The following is a 17,495-nucleotide window of genomic DNA, read 5'->3' as shown; positions in this document are numbered from 1 at the left end:
CGACGCTCTGTTCGCCGCTATCAGTCTATTGCTGTAGTTTGACTTTCAGTTTCCCGGCCACAAGTTCGGCCAAATAAAGAGTTTCATCTCGGACGTGCTGACTGCTGCCTTCGTCGACGTCAAGACCATGTGACAATATGCCTGAGGGCTTTGTATAATGTGGGCCTTTAAAACACCCACTCGTTGCGCAACGGCAATTCACCTGTTTTGACGCCTGGTGCGATTCTACGCTTTTGCCATGCCATATTACATGTGTTCAGGATGCTCCTTCCACTACATGACATCCGTATAGTGTTTTTTTCCGAAGCAACAGCGTAGATATGTGGTTGAACACCTGCATGACACGCAGAATGCCTTGGTTCGATTCTCACCCGTACCGAACATTTTATTATTATTTATTTGCATCTATTTCGAATTTTCGCTCACAACCAACGACGCCGACGCCGACACCGGAATTTCTGCGAAACGAGCTCTATAACGCTGCCGCGTTAATAAATAAATATTACTGAGCTTCCAGCGCCTAAACGAGGGTTCTCAAGCACGCGGCCCGCGGAACTTTCGATAGCGGCCCGGCACGCACATGACTGTCTTCGTCCCATGTTTTTTTTATATATATATTCTTGGTAAATATATCCATGAGCTACACAGATGTGATTGGTCTCAAGCATCATTTTTTTTTTGTGAGGCACCCGATGCCGTCACCACGTGTTGAGCCATAACCGTGAAACAAAAGCTTTATATTGCACAGTGATTCCCGCGAACCTCACGCACGCAGCAAGGCCGCCGTCACCGTTGTGGTGTCTGCATCCACTGGAAGCCCTCACCACCATTCCCGGAATACAAAAGAAAAAATCAGTCGTCACATTTGGCCCTTCAACAAGCCACACTACGGTTCCTGCATGAAAAACACAGTGGGCGCCTTCACATTTACACGGATGGTTCAGTTTCTTCTACAAGCTCAGCAGGGGCAGTGGTCATACCCGAGAAATCCGTCACCATAAAATTCAAGACGTCGCATTTAACATTATCGACGGCTGCAGAACTAACCGATATCCGTGCTATTTCGCAGTTGAACAACAGCCGCAGGCATGGTCAGTCTTCTCGGACTCCAAAGCAGCCCTCCAGTGCATTATGTCACCATATCGTCATGGACCAAATGAACAGTTAGTGGCCGGCATAAGACTGCTTCATCACCGCGCCATTGAGAAGCAGCACAGCATAACCTATCAGTGGAGACCGGACTATTGCGGTATCTACGGAAATGACCGTGCAGATGAAGCCGCCCGATCAGCTCATGATGCTCTCCATTGGGCAGCTATACCGATATCAAAACGGACACCGCTACAAGGCTTCGGTCACTTGCACGTGAACTGACACTAGCACAGTGGAACTCGACGGAATTTACCAACGCCCGGCTTCACAACTTGGACCCAACTCTACAGCTCCGTCTTCCGTCGGGCATAACTAGCTGTAGAGACACTCCTGAGCCGCCTGTGGCTCGGGGTGGCCTTCACGAATGCTTACTCGTTTCGAATCGGGATGGCCAGCAGCCCGACATGCGATAACTGCAGCTGCGAGGAGACAATCGCCCATCTTCTCTGTGAGTGTCCTCGCTTCAGTGCACCAAAAAAATAACTGGAAAAAATGTTAGATAGACTTGACAATCGCCCATTGTCGGAGGAAAAGGTCTTAGGACACTGGCCGAAACCGTCCTCGGCACGGAAAGCTTTGAGAGCGTTGTCGAGCTTCTTGCGGACAACTAGTCCCCGAGACAGACTTTAAGTATAGTATCATTTATCACATTACTGTCCTTTTTTTTCTCTATCTATCTCTTCTTTCTTTAACATCTCTTCTCTATCATCTTTTATTCCCCTTACCCCTTTCCCCAGAACAAGGTAGACAGCCGGTCTGAGAACTGGCAAACCTCCCTGTCCTTCCGTTTTTCTTTTCCTCCTCCTCCTTATATTGCAGAATCGGCGTCCAGATTGTAGTCATTCTGGAGACCAATATCGACATGTTTGTTGAAACTTCACGTCAAGTCCCCTTGACGTGAAGATGGGAACAGCCGTTCAAATGGCGGCGTGAGCTGTCATACTGTGGAATGCCCCCCCCCCCCTCCCCACGCTCTGTTTCCTCCAATCTTCTGCTATGTCCTGTCCTTTTCGGAAGACCATATTTCCCGACAACAGCCTGCCATAAACTGCCGACGTCTACAACGTTGCCATACAAATACAGGGTGTATACCAATTAAATTTTTCCAAATTCCCTGACTTTTCCAGGTTTTCCATGACCATTTCAAGCAAATTCCATGACCCGTACGTCTGCTTGGAAGAAACTGCGCACTGGAAACAAACTCTTGAGTGGTAAAATCAAATTATGAGGTCCTCATATAAAATGGAAACCATGCTGCTTCATTGCAGTCCCTTGGCTGAAAGCATCCTTTACCATGAATAAAATATTAAAAGGCACAATAATGTCCCTCGACAAGCAGAAAAGCTTGTTTATTTGCATCGGCAATGCCTTCACTGTTTCAAAGATTCAATCTCGTGCTGTAGCATGGAGACCTGAAGCTGTGAGTCTTCAATCAATTTTTGCTTCTTTGATTCAAGCTCTTTCACAAGAGCCGCAGTCCTCTTCTTTTTCCTTTCAGCATCCAATACGTCCAACCGTTCCTTCTTTTTCCTCTCCAAGCCTTCTTTCAATCTGATGTTGGCACTTCGAACCATGTCTGTCATCTTGTCTGTTACATCAACTTCTGCAACACCACCTGCTGCAGACACCTCATCGTGTCTAACGTACAAGTGACTCCTCCTCTATAATTTCTACAAGACATTCCTTGTTCACCAAAAATCCCCGCTCCACGGAAGAATTTCCATGTGAAAGGCCCAGCACAATCTTCACAAACAGCAGTATACCTCTTCATGAGAACTTGCACAAAGTTCCATCCACAGCTTCTCCAATCGCTCTCTTGCGCGATCAAATTTTTTCATACGCACTTGTGCAGTGCTGTTCGAGCACACTTGTACATATGATCTACTTGCTATCTCTCCTTGTAGGCCTGTAAGGCGCCCGTGCTCTATAAGTACTTCAAGTGCAACATTCAGCTGCTTCTGGCCAGCTTCCACAGAAGTGGTACAAACTGCTGGGTTTAAGCAACTGGCCCTCCTTGTCAGCTTGTATTTCAGAGGTGATCCTTCAATTATATTTGTAGAACAGGCCTTAAAGAAATAAGGTGCATTCTTTTTCGACACTTGCCACCGCAGTGTGAGATGGTTTATTGATCTTTCGCAACTCACTTTTGGCGGCAAGGCCTATGTCAAAGGCAGCTATACCAATGATGTTGTTCGGGTTCTCCAGATCAATTTTGATCAGTTTTGAAAATGTGCCTACAGCATCCAGCTTTTCCTTTAACACGATTCGTCCCAGCAGTGACCGCAACAGGCCGTACAGCGCTGTTGCGAGAAAAGGCATGCAGCGTCCGCTTCTCTGTCTGAAACTCGGACAAAAATGGCTCCAATTCTGAAACTGAAAGCATAAAGGCCAGTTTTACTGGCAGCATCTCGTCTTTCACCGCCATCTCGACATGAGCATAGCTGCCACACGTTGCAGCTTTGTTTTCTTTCTTGACATGCTCAACATATTTGACATTTGGGAGGACTTGCAGTGCCCTAGCAAGAGCCTTGCCATTTTCCAGCCAGCGCACTGAGCAAAACTTTAGCGGAAACTGTGTGCTCCCTGTGAAATTGACATAGTCGGCTCAGCGTGCAGAGACGTTCTTGAATAAATTGTACATGCTTCTAAGAAACACTACTGTGTTCCATTTTGTGACATTGTGGTCTGTTTTAAATGCACCACTCACAACGTTCAGTCCACAGCTTCCTATGTTCACAATATTCTGATTTCCGTCAGACGCAGAAAACTCTTGCTTCAATGACTTCAACAACTTCAAATTGACGTTTGGACAATCCATCGAAAGTTGAAGTATTTTTGCCGGCTCAATGTTGTCGGGGGCCTTTTTGAAAGCGACAGCTAAATCCTCTGCGCGAGTGTGTCCTAAAAAACAGGACGTCTAATTTACGCACCTGTAAACTGCACTTTTCAGTAAAAAATAATTACAGCTCACATATTCTGTGCACCTTGCCCTCTGCTGATGGCACTTCTAGCCTAACCAGAAGGCCCTCAAGCCGAGCCGAGATCGCGGCCAAGACAAACATGCACAATTTTATGCGCGTGAGTAACGTTGTACTCGGAAAGCATAAGCACCACCTATGCACTGCTTTTTTTTTTTTTTTACTATGCTTCTGCTTGGCTGTTCTGTGCGGTTGAAAGAGCGATTTTTTAAGCTTTGATCAATGGTAATGAATATTTTCGTGACGATCTCAAAGACTACAGTCAGTTTCCATGACCTGGCCAGATTTTTCAGAAATTCCCTGACTTATCCACATGTGTTCAAATTCCCTGACTTATCCACATGTGTTCAAATTCCCTGACTTTTCTAGGTTTTCCAGGTTGGCAGACACCCTGGAATACCGGCCCTCAAGTCAATGTTTAAAAAGTAATTATTCAGATTTTTTATTAGTTACACTGACATCATTTCAGTTGCGGCAATGTATTTGCACCTCGACATAGAGTTCGTGCGCAAAAACGACAACAGTGTGACTGTCATAGGATTTTAAGAAAAGAATTCTGTGTTCTCTACAGACACTTTTCACTTCTGCGTCCACACCACGCTTCTATTATTTGCCAGAGCCGGCGACACGTGAATACACGCGCACCGTGATTATCTTACCGTTCCAGAAGGTCACTTTCCAGGTCTTTCAAAACGAAGATGCAAAGCCACGAATTACAAGAACTTCGGAAATACAGGTCCTGCAAATCTGTGACGCCTGGCGATATACAAATAAAGGAAATATGCCTGAAGTGGCTCGGCACGTATATATTACCAAAAAATATATATACCAATGATAGCGTGGGCAAGCAGCACCTGTGTTGCAAGAAAAACACCCACTAGAACATAACAGGAAGAGGTATGCTAATCAAAGAGCAGAGCTTTAATAAAGAAAGAAAGAATGTGCGTGGCAGAAATGATGCGTGAGGAAACAAAGATTCGTGTGCCAGCATATTTATTATCACACTTTGACCTGGTTCAATACAAAGTTTATCAAGCACATGCTACTATGACAATGAGATAAGATAACTAAACGTGGTATTGACTTAGTTTTCACATACTGATAACAGCCGCTTTCAGGGAAAAGGTAACACTTGATATCACAGTAATCGTTGAACATCATCGATGACACAGTGGGAGCATCACAATAATACGGTAGCATCATTTCACACTACAATGTCTGTGATCTTCAGGTAGGCCAGTACGTTCAGCCACGAATATGTGTCCAGAGTGTCAATTTGTCGAGCACCTTCTGGGTGCGGCCAGCAAGTGACGGGCAGTTGCCTTACCACGCCTGTGATGGCAAGCAGGTTCTCTTGTATGTGTCGACGTGCGTTTCGCACAGCCTCCACTGCACCGTCTGGTCCGGCGATTCTGACTAGGTGGTCCTTGAAGGACTCGGAGTGGTAGAGCTCCTCAAACAGCGCAGCCGGATGCCGCTGATTTCCAAACTTTTCCGGATTCATGGCAAACTCCACTGCTCGATTCAAGTAGCAGACGTTGCGTCGAAGTACTTCGTTGATTTCAAACACAGCCTCGGCTAAGTCAGGCGTCCTCAAGAGCCCGTCCATTGTGTAAACCTTGAGAGACGTCAGGACGCGGTTTGGCCGCAGCCTGCGAGCAATGAGCTGCAGTTCGGACGGCGCTGCGGTGATGTTACCAAAGTGGGTGAGCGTTGTGTTACTGTTCAGCATGTCCACGATTGCGCGTGTGCTTGCACTGCTCCGGGCTGCAAGCTGCACCTCCATGTGCGACACTGTCTCGTTCTTAGCCAGGCTACCCATGACTGTTTGTAGCGCCACGGAGCGTGCATCGCAGCGGTTGATTTGAACGCGCTTCAATGTCCTCGTTGCAAGCAATAGCTCGGCAAATCTGTCAGCAGCAGAACCGTTCATGCTGGTCTTGGATTTTATCACGAGGGAGTTGAGGCACGGAATGGTAGCCAGTGAAATGAACAGCTTCTCGAGGCAGTGGGCGTTGACGCGAACGCTGGCGCACAAGTGTAGCGACGTCACCAGGTCGGCATTTTGAAGAAGGCCTGCCGAGAGCTGGAGGACACCAGCGAGGCTGTCGTGGCGCAGTCGCACGCGGCCATGAACAGCGGTGCGATTTAAAGCTGATGCGAGAGGCATGTCGTTCTCCTCGTCTCCGACATACCATAGGTGTAGCTCTTTCAAAACACGGTTGCTCGCAAGCGCTTCGACGAGTGGAACCGCTCCATGGGAGGTGATGCTGTTCACCGCAAGATTCAGCTTCTGCAGGTGCACGTTGAACTTCAACGAACCCGCCAGCCGGATCGCTCCGATGTCGCCGATAGTGTTACAACTTAGGTCCAGCTCTAGGAGGCTGGCGTTGTACTCCAGAAGGACTGCGAAGGACTTGGCCTCCGCTTCTCCAAGGAGGCAGTTGGTCACCGTCACGTGCTTCAGAGTTCCGTGGTTCTTCAGAACTTCAGCAAAGCTCACCATGCAACCCGGAGCAACACGGCATCCATCAATTTGCAGTCTTTCGAGACCACGGTTGGTCTTCAGCCCCTCTGTAACGTACGCCAACTGCTCTTCGTGGTGGCCTCTCAAAGAGCACAGTGATAGGTCTCGCAACTTAAAAGATGTGGCAAGGTAGTCGCCCAACAAATGTGCTCCGCCCCTTCCAATGGCGTTATGCGAGAGCCAAATAACCTCAAGGGTGCTGTTCTGGCACACTCCCTTCATCAGCTCCTCACCGGCCTCGGGTGGCATGTTGTTTCTTAGGAACTTGACACTGCGCACACTCTTTACCTTGGCTATCATGCCGCCGAGTCGTGCAGCTGTACTTGCCTCGAGAAAAAGGCCTGCGATGCAAAGACTCTCGAGAGCGGGCATCTCGCAAATCGATTCGATCAACTGGTGCCCTGGTGCGTGGCCCCCGCTGTACAGACACTCTCCGCGGTCATGTACTTGAGGCTTTTGTTAAATGCCAACGAGGCGTACAGTATCTGCGCGCACCTTGTGCCCACGATATCTTGACCCAGGTGGAGCGTTTGTACGCACCTGTGCCCCTTGAGGAGCACGTCCAATAGGATGCAGGCTTTGAGGAGCGCGCTTTCGTTTGATCGTGCCGGCCGCGCGTAATCGAAGGAGCGGACGCTGAGTCTGCGTGGTTCTTCTTCTTTGATTTCGATGTCGGCTAGCATGAGGACGCGGTTGAGCGTACGTAAGTTATCCAACACCCAGCAGGGATCCGTGTCTGTCATCGTACATGGCATTTGCATATCAAGATCGGCATTCTCAAATTCAGTCTGCACTTGCTCGAGGCAATTCGCGATGTCCTCCACTGGTGGCAGGTTGGGGCAGTTCTTTTGCAGATTGAGCGCATAAGCATGGCACGCGCAGGCAGCGATTTTTGTGGCTTCAGGTGGAGCGTCTTTGTTCTTAGACATGCGTTGCCATGTCGCAAGTGCCCTGGCACCCAGAGGAAAACTACGGGTTGGTCTAGAGTTCACTGCGCGCATTACGGGATCCAGGCGTTTGTTTGTCGGTTGGCCAACACCAATATGGCACACTGGAGCTGCAGGCGCTGTTGCACGCGATGCCCTCTTGTCCCTGGCGGTTGCATTCCGCTTCCTAGAGGTTGTCACGTTGCCAGCTGATGTATGGTTAATACCGCTGGGCCTGTACAAAAAAAAATACGAAAGTTAGACTCGCTGTACTCGTAACACCGCAGAAACGCAGATAAATCTTAGTGAAGACGTCGTAGCCCCAAACAAGAGAGACGCCAAATACGCCGAAGCTGCCATCACAACTGTTTCATTTTGGGCAACAGAAGACGCAATAAAACGCTCGGTTATATACCGATCAACACCGTCCCCAGAACTTGGTAACACCACTCGATCCCTCCCCCGCTCTCGAGATTACAACACCGCGTAAATGCCTGGTGACGTCAGAAGAAGGAAACCATGTCGCATGTGAGACGCACTACAGGAGGAATAACATTTTTCCTCTCTTGTTAGGAAATATCTTTGCTCGCATGCAAACGGAACACTTTCGAACGAAAGTATCTCGACCACACAGTAGCAGAACGAACTGAACGAACTACTATTCCCGTTCCCCGGTCACAATTGCGTACACATATCTACGTACATATCTGCGCACACGTACATATACGGACGTACATAAACACATGAAGCGTGACATTCCTGCAGTAAATTTCGAAAAGTCCTTGCGGTGCTTTGTACCTTCACTGGAATGGCGGGAAACGCACTTAGAGCGAGAAAAGGAGTCTGCGAACGAGAGCTTCCTTGCAATACAGCCTATATACTTAGAGATTTTTTTCAAACTGTCATTAATGCCCACGAATACATATTTATGCCATATTGTGACGATACATTGCCTACGTTTGATTATGAAGGCTATCCTAACAGTGGAGCCGCTTAAGCTGCGAAAAGCCCCGTTAGTCGCGGACAAAAATTACCATAATTACGAACACGCTCTCTTCGTCGTCTCCTTCCTCTTCTACGTCGCTCCCGGAACCCGTGTGCCCATTTGTCCGGCGTGGGACGCAATAACCCTGATGGGTGAAAGAACGAGTGCAGAGAGAGAGAGAGAGAAATGAAGAGAAAGAGAGAAAGAAGGGGAAGAAAGACAGAAAAAGATACAGACAGAGAAAGAAATATATAGGCACAAAAAAGAGAAAACAGAGAGCATGACAGAAGGAGAAAGAAAGAAATGGAACGAAAGAAAGAAAGAAAGAAGGAAAGAGAGAAGAAAGAAAGAAGGAAAGAGAGAAAGAAAGAGAGAAAGAAAGAAAGAAGGAAAGAAAGAAAGACCGAGAACGTGAAAGAAATGGACAGAAAAAGAAAGAAGTAGAAATAAACAGGCACAAAAAAAGAGATAGAAAAACAGAGAGAAAGAGAGGACGAAAAAAAAAAACTGAAAAATGAAGAGAAACAAGGAAGGCCGCCCAACTCCGCACTTCCTTCTGGCTCGGAACCACCAGCGCGAAGCTGCCTGAATTTTTATGAATATGCTCTTTAGGGATGCAATGCGGGAAGATGTCTGCGACGTAAACTTAAGGCGCCGAATTTTGGGGAAAAGAAAACAGACTACTTTATCGTGGTGAGTCAGCTGTGTACAGGAACATTGTTCCGGGTATGGGGGGCACGCAGGTGGTGTCGCACTCTTTTCATACAAAGCTCCGCAAACGTGTGTGCAAAACAATGCTCTATTAATGCAAAAGTGCGGCGTTGCTTCTATCGCGTTTGCTGCTAGTCTGCTAACACCAGACTGTGTTAGCCGCTCCTTGAGGGACGCAATATACACGGAAATATCTGAGTACCGTGTATATCAGAACTCAAGGGGAGACTGCAATTCAAGTCCTTCCAGTGTTTTTGAAGTTAAGAAAACAAAACAATAAATAAATAGCGTGCTACGTAGCGCCGCAAGGTAAAAAAAGACATTTGCGATGAACGAGGTAAAATATCACAAATAGAAGACTGAAATACAAGAACACAAGGAGGTAGATCTCAAGTAACAACGGTCACGGATGCAAAAGTTTAGTGCGAGCGATCAGAGGCTGTACTTCAATAGGATGATCTAAACGAGGAAACACTCGATTTGTTATGGGTACGATGGGTTTCTTAATTGGACTGCAGCATTTCTGAGGGATCACTTCCAATCAGTTTTTGTCAATGAGTGTGTTTCTAACCCTCTTCCAGTTACGTCCGGTGTTCCCCAAGGTTCGATGTTAGGTCCTCTGCTGTTCCTAATATACATTAACGACTTCACGTTTCATGTCGCATTCGCATGTTCGCCGATGATTGCGTCATTTATCGTACTATTACTAATCCATCTGAGCAGCAAGCACTTCAACATGATTTTAACTCTCTTCAAGCGTGGTGTGAACATTGGCTCATTACACTTAACCCGTCTAAATGCAAATCATTATCTTTCTCACGTTGTCAAAACCCTTTAACTTTTCCTTACACACTCGGTAATGTTGACTTGGATAGAGTCGAATCCTACGAGTATCTAGGTGTAACATTGTCACATGACCTAACGTGGGGTGCGCATGTCACTAACACAACAGCGGGTGCTAACAAATCACTTGGATTTCTAAAACGACATTTACGTCACGCTCCCAAACACCTGAAACTTCTAGCCTACAAATCTATTATCAGGCCAAAGTTTGAGTATGCCACTGCCATTTGGAGCCCACCTCAGGCTTATTTTAAAAATTCACTTGAGGCACTGCAGAACCGCGCGGTACGATTTAGTCATTCATCATATTCACAGGAGTGCAACAGCCGAAATAGGATTTGGAGCAATTTTCGGAGCAGCAAAATGTTGCTTTTGGAGCACAAAAATCCGAATTTGGAGCAGGTGACGAAAAAACAACTCATTTTTTTTAAACACGATATCCCAAATTTGGAGCAGTATAACAAAGAAGGCCTACTTTTAGAAAAGAAAACAAAAATACGTACAAACCATTCAACTTCAGCTAACTTGTGCACAGTGCACATGAACACTGCTATTTTAATAAAAGCAGTATGTTGAGCCACACCACAGTGCGAACAATGACTAAATCCACATTAGCATTTGCAGGGCCTGTCAAATATTTCGACAGGCACTGCTATTGCTAATGTGGACCTGCGAACCTGGCAACCTCAAAATTCGGGAGTTTCGTAGGGCAGGAGCAAGTGGGCGTGGCGAAAAAATCAAACTGGCGTACGTTTTTCTCTGTTTGTTTCTCGAAGCCGCAGAAACGCCATACGCAGTAGCTCCAAATGATTGCCAATAATTTTTTAGACGTCAGCGATCATACCAGGACTCGTAATTACACCGCGCATGCACGAATCAGTAATTAAGGAACAAAATGTGCTGTGTCCCTGACAGCTAGTACTAATAGCCCCTTCTAAATCTCAATACGCTTTTCCGCAGGACAACAGTGTACTGCGGCAAAAGTGGCTTCAAAAGCGTTCTGCACGCAATAAAACAAGCTTCAGGAAATTTGAGAACCACCGTCCTTTTTTATTGCGATAGCAATTATATGGACAGTCTCGACGGCTTTTTGCCGTCATGTCCCGTATAAAGTCCAAATTGATAACACTTCCCCGCGCATAGTATATATGTTCAACCGCGGGTAAAAGGGCGCGAGTGCCGGTGACGAACGCGGCTGAAGCTGAAATCAAACGAGCCAGCCCATCTCCCTCGCTCGGAGGGCGCATGTGATAACACACCACTCCGCTCGGGAGGCCTGACGTCGAAGCAGAGAGGAAGCGCCCCGCCCGTCTTGACCGAGCATGAAAAGACGCGAGGGGGGGATGGGGCTGTCGCTTGAGCATCAACTTGAACTGCGGTCGCGATCGCTGGCGCGCGCGCTATCTCGGCAGCCATCAGTGGGCGGCTCGTATATCCCGCTACGTGCTGCGCTCTCAATGCGAAGACACTGTGCACAAAGAGCATCTTTCCCTGGAGCGGCCGTATTTTCTTACACCAACGTTTTGTAGAGTTACGCGAGATCGAATACAAAAGAGTTTGCTGCCAACCTCACTTCGTATAACATTCCAATTTGTTGGTATCGCATATATTGCTTCGTACTTGCAGTGAAAGTGACTTTTTCTTTTCTTTCGCTGGGGGGTTAGGGCTAGGGTCCGCGCGTCTGTATTGGATGATGATGATGATGCCCGCACTGCAGATGACCAACGCGGCCTCCAATTTTGCTAAAATTTGCGCAACTGAGAAAATTTTGAAGCTGGTCGGGCATTTTGGCACAGCGTGGCGCAAATTCAACAAATTTTACGGTTTTGGCTCAGCTTGGCACAAAAATACGGAATTGTATCAAATTGGCGCAGCTGTTGCATCACTGTATTCATACCATGTTAGTGTGTCATCATTTAAAGAAGAATCATCTCTATTAACTCTTGCATTTCGTCGTCGTATTGCCACCCTATCTATGTTCCATAAGTTTTACAGCTCACGTGACCGACCGGACTTTATCACCACTCCAGCCCACATATCTCATTGCACCGGTCATGCCTTACAAGTCACCCGTCCCCGCATCCACACCAAGACATTTTCTGCCTCCTTCTTCCCACGGGCATCATCTGAATGGAACGACCTTTCCCACAGCACTGCCGCCATTACCTGCCAAAGTTTATTTTTGCAAAATGTAACACATTGTCTGTCTCGCAATTAACGTACATGGTTAGCATTTTTGTATAATTTCTCGACATCCACCCCTTATGTAACACCCCCTAGTGGGATCTTTAAGGTAATAAAATGAAATGAAATATGGCTTTCAGTGAATGAAGGTGGACTACGATATAGTCGTCTATCTTAGTTCATATCAGCGTAACGAGCATAGGGAAAAAAATGAGGCAAGTACTGCATATGCTTTCCTATTTTCTTGGCTGTTTACCAGCGATTATATTTCGCTGCACAACACGTTTTGTTTACCATCATTCGGATAATGAAACCGCAATAGCTGACCTCACAGCCACGTGATCACTCAGGTAGTAGCGAAACCTGCTGAGTGCAACAAACCCCTGTATAGTACAGGTTTCATAGACATATTTTCTTTTTCGAGCTGTTTTTATAGAAATTACATACTGTCGGCTATAACTCGAGGGTCGTCACTTTCCGGCAAAGTTAGCTCCGCATTTAAGTTATTCCAAGGCGTCGGTCACATTCTGACGCCGGCAGCTCCACATTTGGGTAATTGCATACATTTTCGAGTAGCGAATTTGTCTCCGAAGCGCTAGCGAGTACGTGTCCTCATTTAGATGATGTCTGGGTCGACGTGAAGAAAGAAATATGAAGTGCCTATTATCCCGACACCCGAAAGAATTTCCGGAAAATATTAGGGGCGAAGCTCCTTAGGGTGTGGGTCGTTCCCTCCTCTGTAGTAGTAGTATGTATGTAGCCATCTCTAGTTTAATGAATAGCTCACTAGATGGCGTTTCATGTATTTCTTAGGGCTCTAGTTTAATGAATTGCTCACTAGATGGCGTTTCATGTACTTCTTAGAGTACATGAGTACTCTAAAGTGTACATGAGTACATGAGTACTCTTTACATGAGTACTCTAAAGTGTGGCGGAGAGAGCAACCGAGGAAGAGCTAGTGCTGGAGAATTTCAATTGGAAAAAGGCTGAAGGAAAAATTCCAGAGCGCACTGCCGCGGGTTTAGATGGGATTCCCGTTAGCCTCATTAACGAACTAGGAAATAGCACTAAAGAAGCACTGCTGAAAGCTGTAGAAAAATGCTTAAAGGACAGGCAAATACCGGATAGTTGGCGAAAAGGTAGAATGAACTTGATCTGTAAAGGCAAGGGAGAAAAGGATAACATTCGCTCGTATAGACCACTAACCATTACATCGATAATATACAGGTTGGCGATGCAAGCAGTAAAAATGAAAATAGAAAAGTGGGCAGAACACAACGATATTTTGGGACAACTCCAGAATGGATTTCGAGTCGACAGGCGGTTAGACGATAACCTGTTTGTTCTCACTCAGTGTATAGAAATATCTAAAATAAAAAAACAGGCCCTTGTACATGGCTTTTCTAGACATCACTGGGGCGTAAGACAACGTTAATCAGGAAATTTTGTGGGATATATTGAAAGGAATGGGCATAGGCGACGACTGTATACAGCTTTTGAGGGAGATATACCGAGAAAATACAGTTTGCATAGAATGGGAAGGAATGAGTAGCAAAGAGAACGTTGAGATTAGCAAGGGGCTGAGACAGGGATGTCCTTTGTCCCCGCTGTTATTCATGCTGTACATGGTGAATATGGAAAAAGCGCTAGAAGGTAGCAACTTTGGTTTTAATCTGTCACACAAACAGGGCGGCGTGATGATTGAGCAGAAGCTTCCAGGATTATTTTATGCTGACGATATTGTCTTATTTGCTGACAGTCGAGAGGATATACAGCAGCTGGCGGATATATGCGGAAGGGAAGGGGAAGCTCTAGGACTAGGATTTAGTGTAACAAAATGTGGATTGATGGTATTCAATGACCCTTGTGATCAGGCGGTGTCAATACAGGGCCAAGAAATACCGAGGGTGAGCGAATACAAGTACCTCGGAGTATGGATAAATGAGGGTGACAGGTACATGGAGGTACAGGAAAAAGCCTCAGCAGCAAAAGGAAAGAGGAATGCTGCAATAATGAAGCACAGAGCATTGTGGGGATACAATAGGTACGAGGTGCTTCGAGGTCTTGGAAAGGTGTAATGGTTCCGGGGCTTACTTTTGGGAACTCAGTGGTGTGCATGAGGGCAGAGGTGCAATCGGGAATGGATATAAATCAAAGGACTGTGGGACGCCTCGCGTTGGGTGCTCACGGGAAGACAACAAATGAGGCCGTAAAGGGCGATATGGGATGGGCAGGTTTTGAGGCGAGGGAGGCTCAGAGCAAAATAAGGTTCGAAGAAAGGCTGAGGAATATGAAGGAGAGTAGATGGGCAGTGAAGGTGTTCCGTTACTTGTATATGAAGAGCGTGGACACACAGTGGAGAAAAAGAACTAGGAGGCTCACTAGTAATTATACGGCTGGTAGTGTAAGCAGTATGTCAACAAAGAGCGTTGAGCGAAAAGTCAGAGAGGCGAAGAGGATTTACTGGATGGCAGCTATGGAGAAAAAACCGGCTTTGAGTAACTACCGAAAGGGCAAAAATGAAATAAGGAGGGAGGCATTTTACGACAATTCAATGGGAAGCGCTTTACTGTTTGAAGCGAGATCGGGTTGCCTTAGAACGGGTAGTTATAAAGCGAGATTCAGTAAAGAAGAACAATGCACGTGCTGCGGGGAAGATCAGGAAACGGCGGAGCATGTTCTGATTGAATGTGGAGACATCCACCCACACTCTAAGAAAAAAAAGAGTCAAAAGAGGGTCATGGAACCGTGACTCTCTTCGGGTGTCCATGTGACCCCTTTTGGAAGGTACAGGCAGAGAAAAAGAGTTCGCATTTTGGAAGGAGTCACTGGACGCTCCTGAAGCGCGTTTCGATTGGCTTTCGTCATGAAAGAGCCGCCGTATACGCCATACATATCGCGCGCTTGCCTTTTGGCGCCGTTGTGGCGCGTTGCTCGCCGACGGAGACGGGGTTGGCGCCGGGGTGGCGCGCCGCTTCTGGCTTCTCTCTCAGTCGTCTCAGTGAGTCTCAGTCTCCTCGTCTATTGGAATGCGTTGCGTGGTTGCGTTGATAGCGCGGGTTGCGTGTCGTGAAGTTTCATCAGTTTCATGTTCATGCGCGTCTTCGGTGGTGTTGACGCCGGCTCCGTGCACGAAGTGACGCCTGGAGGGCGGAATATTCATGGAGCTGCGGATACGGACAACGGGCGCCAGTTAACGGTGAGTGTACTGCTTTCGTAGGCACTAATTATACAGATTTAGCTGGGCGTCTGCAGCAGCTCTGCGGAAGTTATCTGCTAGCCATTTCCAACAGCAGCCTGTGTCCGCGGGGCTGTTGCGGATGCCCAACTAAAGCTGTCAGTTAACGAGTTGCCACCGTTATGCGCGTTGCTGTGCAAGCTCCCGTGAAGTGAGAGATGCAAACAATTATCAAGGGTCATTTCTTGCTGATCGCACGTTGTGTCTGCACTACTGAAGGTGCAAGATGTCGTTTTGAGATGCACTTTAGTCTACTTCATAATAACATTTCCATCGACCTTGAGTGTGCTGCGTGCTTCCGCGCGTGGGAACGTGAAAAAAAAGAAAGCCTGTGTACAGAACGCTCACACGCACTATACATAATGGTTTTTGTTGGCTTAAAGACGGTAGTTTGAGGTGCAGATATAGTACAGTGGCTTCCAGAACGTATGCGGTAGTCATTCAAGTTGGACACGCCTCGCCGGTAAGGCAAAAAAAAAAGCTAGAGACTTTCGACGGCGCCCGTTGTTGCGGCCGCCGCCGTGCACTTTTTTCCTTCGTTACTGTTTGCTGTTTTCATGGTTTGCCAACATCTGCGATGACGCTATAACAGAATCAAGTGAGTGTACGTGATTGCGGGAGTTATGTGTGCTAATTCTAGCATATGACATGTCTGATCTCGACGTAGACGGCGTCCGCACGCGCTGGGTGTCGTTCGGGCCCTCGTACTCGCATGTGTTTATCTGAGTATGGGTTACGTTTGTAAAACATGCGGTCAGTAACCGCTCACGGCGTACCCCTGACTGCCGGAGGATGTGCTTAGGTGTCGGGGTAGGCCGGCGCAAAACCGTGTTTATTCTGAAACCAAATTTTGAAGCGATTTCTCAAAAAAGAAGTGCTTTCATTCGTGTATAGCCAGTGCGTATTGCGACACGAGGTTCCCGCTGTCTTTTACGTGAAAATTTGTTTTCATTGCGAAATTTGAACTAAACACTCGTGGAAGATGTGTGTACAATAACGGTGTGTTGAACAAAGGGTGGTTTTAAATACAAATAATGTGTGTGTTTGTTATTCCCAGAATCCCGGATCACTTCTCCTGCCTCTTCACTCCATTTGACAGCCACACTCGGGGAAACGAAGGTGCCGCTCTGGTCTGGCGCCTCACCACTCGTGATGGGAAAATCAACAGCGGCGTTCGCCCTGTCAACGAGGCAGTCGGTCCTACATTTCTTTTGGTTGGACAAGACGACGTAGGAAAAGAGGTGAGTGGCACCCACGCAAAGCAGCCTAAACCAATTTCGGTTGTTGTTTAAAAGCGGTTCACATCATCTTGTGCTGCAAGTTTGTCGCCAAGTGACGTGTTACAAAAGGTACTATTTACAAGTTGTGTTTTACACGAAAGCGGCAAAAAACTTGGTTTCTTACCATACGTGTTTGCATTTGTTGTTTTGTTGTGAGCCTTCATTGTGTCTATGTGAACTACTTATTTTGTAGGTTTCGCAAACTTTTACTGCAATTTCATTTTCTCATCATAATATCACGTTCTGCTTTTCAGATACCGTTTTTCATGGTGCTCACGCTGAACAGGAGCGACAACCTAGCAAGCCACAAGTCTGATGCCTCCAGTCGTCACCACTTTTTGATTTATTCTTAATCATAAGGAATAAAGATTGAAACGTGATGCCGATTTCTGCAGTTTATTTTGCACCATATGACACTATGCACATCAGTCAAACATTTTAGTTGGCTGTACTCATAGAAGCATGTAAATAAAGAATACCCAAACTTCTTAATTGGAAATCGAAGACCATCTTTACGCGCTTTCTATATAACTTGGCTGGAAAATATGTGTTGTTTTGACGAGTTTTATTAAAATAATGCTAAAACTGAACTATTCTTTTTTTGCAGTCGCTGGGCAGAACGGCAAGTATTATTGGACTTGCTTAAAATGAATACTCCACTATTTTCAACA

General features: G+C 46.6%; 1 long non-coding RNA gene across 1 annotated transcript; it reads left to right on the top strand.

Moving 5' to 3' along the window:
• The first annotated feature begins 15,395 nt into the window (after positions 1-15,395).
• Positions 15,396-17,209, top strand: LOC125760010 (uncharacterized). The gene is made up of 3 exons (XR_007417674.1): positions 15,396-15,505; positions 16,602-16,785; positions 17,079-17,209. It is a non-coding gene; the product is annotated as an uncharacterized LOC125760010 (long non-coding RNA).
• Positions 17,210-17,495: the final 286 nt, after the last annotated feature.

The sequence above is a fragment of the Rhipicephalus sanguineus genome, chromosome 10 (genome assembly GCF_013339695.2).
Source record: "Rhipicephalus sanguineus isolate Rsan-2018 chromosome 10, BIME_Rsan_1.4, whole genome shotgun sequence".
NCBI classification, from domain to species: domain Eukaryota; kingdom Metazoa; phylum Arthropoda; class Arachnida; order Ixodida; family Ixodidae; genus Rhipicephalus; species Rhipicephalus sanguineus.
Note: the sequence above shows the minus strand (reverse complement) of the source record. Positions and strands in the feature narration are given on the sequence as shown.